This window comes from Lagenorhynchus albirostris, chromosome 9 (genome assembly GCF_949774975.1).
Source record: "Lagenorhynchus albirostris chromosome 9, mLagAlb1.1, whole genome shotgun sequence".
NCBI classification, from domain to species: Eukaryota; Metazoa; Chordata; class Mammalia; order Artiodactyla; family Delphinidae; genus Lagenorhynchus; species Lagenorhynchus albirostris.
This window is the reverse complement of record NC_083103.1, coordinates 64,701,718-64,711,545: the sequence shown is the minus strand read 5'-3', so window position 1 is coordinate 64,711,545 and position 9,828 is coordinate 64,701,718.

Genomic DNA, 9,828 nt, shown 5'->3' with positions numbered 1-9,828 from the left:
TTTCACTTAGCATAATGTCCTCCAGGTTCATCCATTTTGCTGCAAATGTTGTTGCAGGGTTTCTTTCTTTTATAAGGTTGAATGTTTCATTGTATACACACACACACACACACACACACACGCATTTTTGGTTAGTGGACTATATAGTTAGAAATTGATTAATAAAATCATAACATCTAAATATTCATTTGCTTGTTCAAATATCGTTAATCAAAAGCTTCCTCTGTGCTGGAGAAATAGTAAATATTTTTGTCCCACTATTATAATCTTGTTACTTTGCCCTCCCTATTATGTCCCTCAGAGTACTTCAATTCTGTTAATGAGTACAAACATTTAAATGAGAATTATACAAGTACCAATAAATTCTTGATAAGAAATTACTTTAATAATTCCATTAACCCAAATTAATTTCTTTTTTTAATTGGAGTATAATTGCTTTACAAGGTTGTGTTAGTTTCTGCTGTACAACGAAGTGAATCAGCTATATGTATACATATATACTCTCCCCCTTGGACCTCTCTCCCATCCCCCTCCATCCTGCCCATCTAGGTCATCACAGAGCACTGAGCTGAGCTCCCTGTGCTATACCGCATGTTCCCATTAGCTATCTATTTTACACATGGTAGTGTATTTACGTCAGACCTAATCTCCCGGTTCATCCCACCCTCCCCATTACCCCCTGTGTTCACACGTCCATTCTCTACATCTGCATCTCTATTCCTGCCCTGGAAATAGGTTCATCTGTACTATTTTTCTAGATTTCACATATATGCGTTAATATACGATATTTGTTTTTGACTTACTTCACTCTGTATGATAGATTCTAGGTCCACCCACATCTCTACAAATGACCCAATTTCATTCCTTTTTATGGCTGAGTAATATTCCATTGTATATATGTACCACATCTTCTTTACCCATTCATCTGTCAATGGACATTTAGGTTGTTTCCATGACCTGGCTATTGTAAATAGTGCTGCAATGAACATTGGAGTACATGTGCCTTTTGAATTATGGTTTTCTCACGGTATATGCCCAGTAGTGGGATTGCTGGGTCGTATGGTAGTTCTATTTTTAGTTTTTTAAGGAACCTCCATACTGTTCTCCACAGTGGCTGTATCAGTTTACATTCCCACCAATAGTGCAGGAGGGTTCCCTTTTCTCCACATCCTCTCCAGCATTTATTGTTTGTAGATTTTTTGATGATGGCCATTCTGACCAGTGTGAGGTGATAACTCATTGTACTTTTGATTTGCATTTCTCTAATAATTAGTGGTGTTGAGCATCTTTTCATGTGTTTGTTGGCAATCTGCCTGTCTTCTTTGGAGAAATGTCTATTTAGGTCTTCTGCCCATTTTCTGATTGGGTTGCTTGTATTTTTGATATTGAACTGCATGTGCTATCTGTATATTTCAGAGATTAATCCTTTGTCCATTGCTTCGTTTGCAAATATTTTCTCTCATTCTGCACATTGTGTTTTTGTTTTATTTATGGCTTCCTTTGCTGTGCAAAAGCTTTTAAGTTTAATTACATCCCATTTGTTTATTTTTGCTTTAATTTTCATTACTCTAGGAGGTGGCTCAAAAAAGATCTTGCTGTGATTTATGTCATAGAGTGTTCTGCCTATGTTTTCCTCTAAGAGTTTTATAGTGTCCAGTCTTACATTTAGGTCTTTAATCGATTTTGAGTTTATTTTTGTGTATGGTGTTAGGGAGTATTCTAATTTCATTCTTTCACACGTAGCTGTCCAGTTTTCACAGCACCACTTATTGAGGAGGGTTTCTTTTCTCCATTGTATATTCTTGCCTCCTTTGTCATAGATTAGGTGACCAAAAGGTGTGTGGGTTTATCTCTGGGCTTTCTATCCTGTTCCATTGATCTATATTTCTGTTTTTGTTCCAGTACCATACTGTCTTGATTACTGTAGCTCTGTAGTATAGTCTGAAGTCAGGGAACCTGATGCCTCCAGCTCCATTTTTTTTTTTCTCAAGATTGTTTTAGCTATTTGGGGTCTTTTGTGTTTCCATACAAATTGTAAAATTTTTTGTAGTTCTGTGAAAAATGTCATTGGTAATTTGATAGGGATTGCACTGAATCTGTAGATTGCTTTCGGTAGTATAGTCATTTTCACCAGGAAGAATTAGAAAATATAAACAGACCAATCACAAGAAATGAAATTGAAACTAATTAAAAATCTTCCAGCAAACAAAAGTCCAGGACCAGATGGCTTCACAGGCAAATTCTATCAAACATTTAGAGAAGAGCTAATGCCTATCCTTCTTAAACTCTTTCAAAAAATTTGAGGGAGGAACACCCCCAAACTCATTCTACTAAGCCACCACCACCGTGACACCAACACCAGACAAAGATGTCACAAAACAAGAAAATTACATACCAATATCACTGATGAACATAGATGCAAAAATCCTCAACAAAATACTAGCATACAGAATCCAACAACACATTAAAAGGATCATACACCATGATCAAGTGGGATTTATCCCAGGGATGCAAGGATTCTTCAATATATGCAAATCAACCAATGTGATACACCATATTAACAAATTAAAGAATAAGAACCATATGATCATCTCAGTAGATGCAGAAAAAGGTTTTGACAAAATTCAACACCCACTTATGATAAAAAATCTCTAGAAAGTGGACATAGAGGGAACCTACCTCAACATAATAAAGGCTATCTACACCAAACCCACAGCAAACATCATTCTTAATAGTGAAAAACTGAAAGCATTTCCTCTAAGATCAGGAACAAGACAAAGATGTCCACTCTCACCACTATTATTCAACATAGTTTTGGAATTCCTAGCCATGGCAATCAGAGAAGAAAAAGAAATAAAAGGAATCCAAAATTAAAAAAAGAAGAAGTAAAACTGTCACTGTTTGCAGATGACATGATGCTATACATAGAAAATACTAAAGGTGCCACCAGAAAATGACTAGAGCTAATCAATGATTCTGGTAAAGTGGCAGGCTACAAAATTAATACACAGAAATCTCTTGCATTCCTATACACTAACAATGAAAGATTGAAGGAGAGATTAAGGAAACAATCCCATTTACCACTGCAACAAAATTAATTTCTTGATCAGTTTTCTATATAGTACACTTACAATATTTCCAATTTTTTCATGTGAATAAAAATATTGAAATTAAAAGAAAAAAGTTAGAAGAATCTCACATGAACATTATCTTAAGGGAAAAGAAGCCTAAAAGTTTAGAGATTGTGAGGATGTATGGACCATTGGACCCAATATTTTTCAAATATTTTTGCATCCAACTAACACTTAGTGATGGTGTGCCCATGGGCAAGTCAACTGACCTTATCTATAAAGTGGAGATGATTTCTATCCCAGAGAGCTGCAAACCAGATTACAAATTATGATATTTGTGCAAATTCCAAGTAGTATACTTGACATATAGTAGAGACTCAAGTTTATATATATTGAGTTAGCCAAAATGCTCGTTCATTTTTTTCCATAAGATGGCTCTAGTAGCACTTAGTTGCCTTTAACTTTATTCAAAACAATTTTGTTAGGTTGTATGTGACAGCTGTCATATCAGTGTGTATTAAAAAAAAGACATCAAAATTAGTGAATTTTTGTGTAGCCATTTTAATATTGAAGATGCAAGGAAAAAAGCAACATATTTCAAGAAAGATAAAAACACAACTGAAACGCAAAAATAGATTTGTGCAGTGTATGGAGAAGGTGCTGTGACTGATCAAACGTGTCAAAAGTGGTTTGCAAAGTTTCATGCTGGAGATTTCTCGCTGGACGATGCTCCACAGTCGGGTAGACCGTTGAAGTTGATAGCAATCAAATCGAGACATTAACTGAGAACAATCAATGTTATACCATGTGGGAGATAGCCGACATATTCAAAATATCCAAATCAACCACTGAAAATCATTTGCACCAGCTTGGTTATGTTCATCGCTTTGATGTTTGGGTTCCACATAAGTTCAGCGAAAAAAGCCTTCTTGCCCGTATTTCTACATGCAATTCTCTACTTAAACGTAATGAAAAACTTCCATTTTTAAACAAATTGTGATAGGCGATGAAAAGTGGATACTTTAGAATGGAAAAGATTGTGAGGCAAGTGAAATGGACCACCACCAACCACACCAAAGGCCGGTCTTCATCCAAAGAAGGTGATGTTGTGTATATGGTGGGATTGGAAGGGAGTCCTCTATTATGAATTCCTCTGGGAAAACCAAACGATTAATTCCAACGACTACTGCTCCCAATTCGACCAAATGTAAGCAGCACTAGACGAAAATCGTCCAGAATTGGTCAACAGAAAACTCATAATCCTCCATCAGGATAATGCAAGACCACATGTTTCTTTGATAACCAGGTAAAAACTGTTACAGCATGGCTGGGAAGTTCTGATTCATCCACTGTATTCATCAGACATTGCACCTTCAGATTTCCATTTATTTCAGTCTTTACAAAATGCTCTTAATGGGAAAATTTTCAATTCCCTTGAAGGCTGTAAAGGGCAACTGGAACAGTTCTTTGCTCAAAAAGATAAAATGTTTTGGGAAGATGGATTATGAAGTTGCCTGAAAAATGGCAGAAGGTAGTGGAACAGAAGAGTGAACATGTTGTTCAATAAAGTTCTTGGTGAAAATGAAAAATGTGTCTTTTATTTTTGCTTAAAAACTGAAGGCACTTTTTGGCCAACCCAATATTTCAAATATAACTGGGTAATTGTGCTTGTCTGGTCAACCTCACTTAACACTTGTGGCCATCAGTATAAATTACCAGTTGAAAGCAGGGAGGCAGTATGGATGTGCTATAAAGAAAATTTGCCTTCATTTCTGAACACCTGAATTTTATTACTAACTTCCCCTCTTCCTACCTAAGGCTTAACATTTTGAGCCTCTATATTATTATCTGTTAAATGGGGATACCTTGCATATATACCTCACAGATTTATTGTAGTAATATTTGCATGCAGAGGTCCTCTGTAAAATAAAATGCTTTTAAAATCCAAATGATTCACTTACTATAGAAAGGACTACAGAGAAATACTGTGGCATCAACACTTAGGGGAGAAGCCACAGTGGTTTTAATTAGATTCTTAATAGCTACACCTTATAGAGAATCTACAGTATGCCAGTCACTGTTAACTTTATAAAAACATTCACTGATTCACTTAATTCTCACAGCAATCAGGATTTAGCATTTCTCCCATTTTCACATGAAGAAATTGAGGCTCAAAGAAGTTAAGCATCTTATCCAAGGCCACTTGGCAATGAGTAGGACCAAGGCACAAGTCCAGGTCTGTCTGGCTCCAAGGCCCATGCTCTCTGTACCACGTGGCACGACTACAGCAATGTGAAATAACAGATGCTGCCCAAATTAAAATTACGTAGAGTTATGGTAAGAAGATTGGCATGGGCTATGCAAGGTGAGTGGGACAGATGCTAAGACTGGGCAGAAGTATGTGTACTGTCTGAGGGAACCAGGACAAACAATCAAAGAACGTGCTTATGAAAAAAATATCTGGTGTTCTCAAAATGTTAAAACATTTTGTTTGAATAGAATCCTCATTTCACTGTAATGAGGAGCAGTCAGAGATTCAGTGAAATATAGACAGTGAGGCAATCAGGAATGCTGTTGAAAGTTACAGTGTGCCTGGTCTCAGATAAACCCCCTAAGTAGAGAGTGACCTTTAAATGAGCCTCATTTTCATGTGACCCTGCCGTCCATTAATGTCTCCTTTGCTAGCATTTTTAAATTGCTTGTAAAAATGTCACACAACTATTTAAAAGAAACATGGAGGAGATTTTCAACCCTCTGGCTAATACAGTCACAGAATACCTCAGGAATAAAAGATGTTTTATTGGAAATAGCACTCTTTTTTAAAAAATTAATTAATTAATTTTGGCTGCTTTGGGTCTTCGTTGCTGCAGGTGGGCTTTCTCTAGTTGTGGCGAGTGGGGGCTACTCTTCATTATGGTGCACCAGCTTCTCATTGCTCCTCTTGTTGCTGAGCACAGGCTCTAGGCATTTGGGCTTCAGTAGTTGTGGCTTGCAGGCTCTACAGCACAGGCTCAGTAGTTGCAGCTCCCCAGCTTTGTTGCTCCGTGGCATGTGGGATCTTCCTGGACCAGGGCTCAAACCCGTGTCCCCTGCATTGGCAGGCGGATTCTTAACCACTGTGCCACCAGGGAAGCCCACTCTTTCTTTTTTAATTGTGAGTAAAGGTACTAAAGTAAATTCATTAATTTAGCTAAAGTTGAATTTTAAAGGAGCAAAGAAACTACTCAATTCTGTCTATACTACCTGGTTGAACAGTTCTTCCTGAAAATATCATAAAATGGAAACTTTAAAAAGGAAACAAAATGATAGGGATTCTCTAGGAAAATCTTTGTTGTATCTTCCAAGCAAACTTTTAGAGGAAGTCATTTCCTTTTCTTTTCTAAATATCGTTTTGCCCCTTTTGTGTTTTTACTGATCATAAACAATAATGCATTCTTGCTGTAAATATTTTAAGTGATACCAAGATTATACAGAAAAATGTCATCATCTAAACATAAACATTGTTAGCATTTTGATGAACATTCCTCTGTACACACGTATCTTCTCTGTCTCTCTCATGCACGTGCTCTCACACACACGCACATATATACACATAATCCTATATAAATGGAATTAAACACATGTAACACATTTTATTGACCTTCTTTGCAAGTGTCCATGGATATCTTTCCAAGTTTTTATTATCATGTTTATTGTATGCTTAGCATTGCATTATATGGATAGATGAGGCTTATTAATAGTACTGATTAAATATGCTGAAATCAGAGTCCACAGTTTCTACCAATTCATAACAAGTCCCTTTCTCTCATACCATTTTAAGGTCTTTACCCATAAAATAAGGAATTTGAAGTAAGTGACGTACCTAATGCTGATATTCCACACTTCTGGCACATAATGCTTTGAATTTCTCTTTCCACTTTTATGTGCCCCATCTTCCCTCACCTCCCAGAATGAGACAGAGAGCAAGAGACAGAAAGAGAAGATGGGGAGATAACTTCATTTGGGAATCAAGAGATTCCCATAGAGAGCTTTAAAAAATACCATGACTTTGGAGAACTGGTAGGACTGAGCATGTGGCAGGATGTGGATAAAGGCATTTGAAAAGCAGGCAACAGCACAAATATGGGCACTGAGGCAGGATAGAGCATACTGGTAAAACTGGCATAAAGGCTACTTAGAGGAAAGTAACAATGAGGAGGCTGGGATCATCTTATGGAGGAAATTTGTAAATTGGGGGAATTGTGAGAGTGGGAAAGAGAGGGATAGGTGATGAAAGTTTTGAGGATTTTAAGTGGAAGGAAGATAAAATAACAAGGTCAAAAGAATTTCTATTGCCCCCATTCCCTCATCTTTTTCAAGTGGTTCAGGAGAAGAGAGTTACTAGATTCAGAAAGACCAGTTGGGAGATTGCAGAACCTGATGGTATTAGCAGTGCTGGGATGGGCAGGCAGCGGAGGTGCCCCATAGCGCAGTCAGTCTTTAAGAGCATGGCTTCTTTTGAAAAACAAGGATAATACTATCGTCTACCTTCATGAGAGTCTCATGAGGATTAAATGTGGTAATGTTTGTGTATAGCAAGCACTATATGTGTTTGGCAGAAATCATATAAAGAAGTGAAGAATGAAAGAGACATTTTAGAAATAGAGTAGGTTGGGCATTTAGGGGAAATTTTTGATGCAATGAGATAAGGAAAGTAAAGATGACTCCAACATTTCTAGTTACGGTTACTGAGAAAGAAAGCAAGCTAGGAACAAGGGAAACCAGGTTTGTAGAGGGAGGCCATGAATGATGTCTGATTCATGGTAGGTGAATTATAAGGTATGCAAAAGATATTCACATGAAATATGCAGCTAGAGACTTAAAACAGATTATGGGACTCAGAAAACCAAGGAGAGGTGCAGATTTTGGAGTCATAAGTTTCATGTATCATTAGGAGTGATTTTCAGCTTGGGATGTGATCGGTAGAAAATTATATGTGTGAAGAGATAGAATGCATGCATCCATCCAATAAATAAATATTAGAGGTATCTAAGATGTGCATGGTAGGAATATAATTTTAACACTGGTCCTGAATAACAAGGATCCATTTGACACACAACTTAAAATAGTCTGTTATACCCTCCAAGAAACATGAATGATACTGTGTTTATGACACTCGACTAGCCTGTAATTTCCAAATGATGATTTTCTGACTGGACTGCATAAAACAACAGCAAATTCTCTACTTAATGGGCCTCAATGCAATCAAACCATAGACACATCAGAAAATTCTATTGCACTATCATCAGAGAAAAAATAAACAAAACTGCACTGTGATGATTAAATGAACTTGATAAATCAATTAAAAGTTAATTTCCAGGAAATTCCCTGGTGGTGCAGTGGATAAGAATCTGCCTGCCGAGATTGGTACAAGATGGTGGAGTAGAAGGACGTGTTCTCACTCCCTCTTGCAAGAGCACTGGAATCACAGATACCTGCTGAACAATCATCGACAGAAAGACACTGGAACTCACCAAAAAAAGATACTCCACATCCAAAGACAAAGGAGAAGCCACAGTGAGATGGTAGGAGGGGTGCAATCACAATAAAATCAAATCCCATAACTGCTGGGTGGGTGACTCACAGACAGGAGAACACTTATACCACAGAAGTCCACCCACTGGAGTGAAGGTTCTGAGCCCCACATCAGGCTTCCCAACGTGGGGGTCTGCCAATGTGAGGAGGAATTCCTAGAGAATCAGACATTGAAGGCTAGTGGGATTGGATTACAGGATGTCAACAGGACTAGGGGAAACAGAGACTCCACTCTTGGAGGGCACACACAAAGTAGTGTGTGCATCAGGACCCAGGGGCAGGAGCAGTGACCCCATAGGAGACTGAAAAGACCTACCTGCTAGTGTTGGAGGCTCTCCTGCAAAGACAGGGTGTGGCTGTGGCTCACCGTGGGGACAAGGACACTGGCAGCAACAGTTCTGGGAAGTATTCAATGGCATGAGCCCTCCAGGAGTCCACCATTAGCCCCACCAAAGAGCACAGGCAGGCTCCACTGTTAGGTCACTTCAGGCCAAACAACCAACAAGGAGGGAAGACAGCCCCACCCATCAGCAGACAAGATGATTAAAGTTTTACTGAGCTCTGCCCACCAAAGCAACAGCCAGCTCTACCCACCACCAGTCCCTCCCATCAGGAAGCTTGCACAAGCCTCTTAGATAGCCTCATCCACTAGAGGGCAGACAGCAGAAGCAAGAAGTACTACAATCCTGCAGCCTGCAGAATGAAAAGCACAATCACAGCAAGTAGATAAAATGAAAATGCAAAGGAATATGTCCCATATGAAGGAACAAGATAAAACCCCAGAAAAACAACTAAATGAAGTGGAGCTATGCAAACTTCCAGAAAAAGAATTCAGAATAATGATACTGAAGATGATCCAAGACCTCAGAAAAGGAATGGCAACAAAGATCGAGAAGATGCAAGAAACGTTTAACAAAGACCTAGAAGAATTAAAGAACAAACAAACAGAGATGAACAATACAATAACTGAAATGAAAAATACACTATAAGGAATCAATAGTAGAATAACTGAGGCAGAAAAATGGAGAAGTGACCTGGAAGACAGAATGGTGGAATTCACTGCTGCAGAATGGGAACAGAATAAAGAATGAAGACAAAAGAATGAAAAGAAATGAAGACAGACTAAGAGTCCTCTGGGACAACATTAAGCGCAACAAAATTCACATTAGAGGGGTCCCAGATG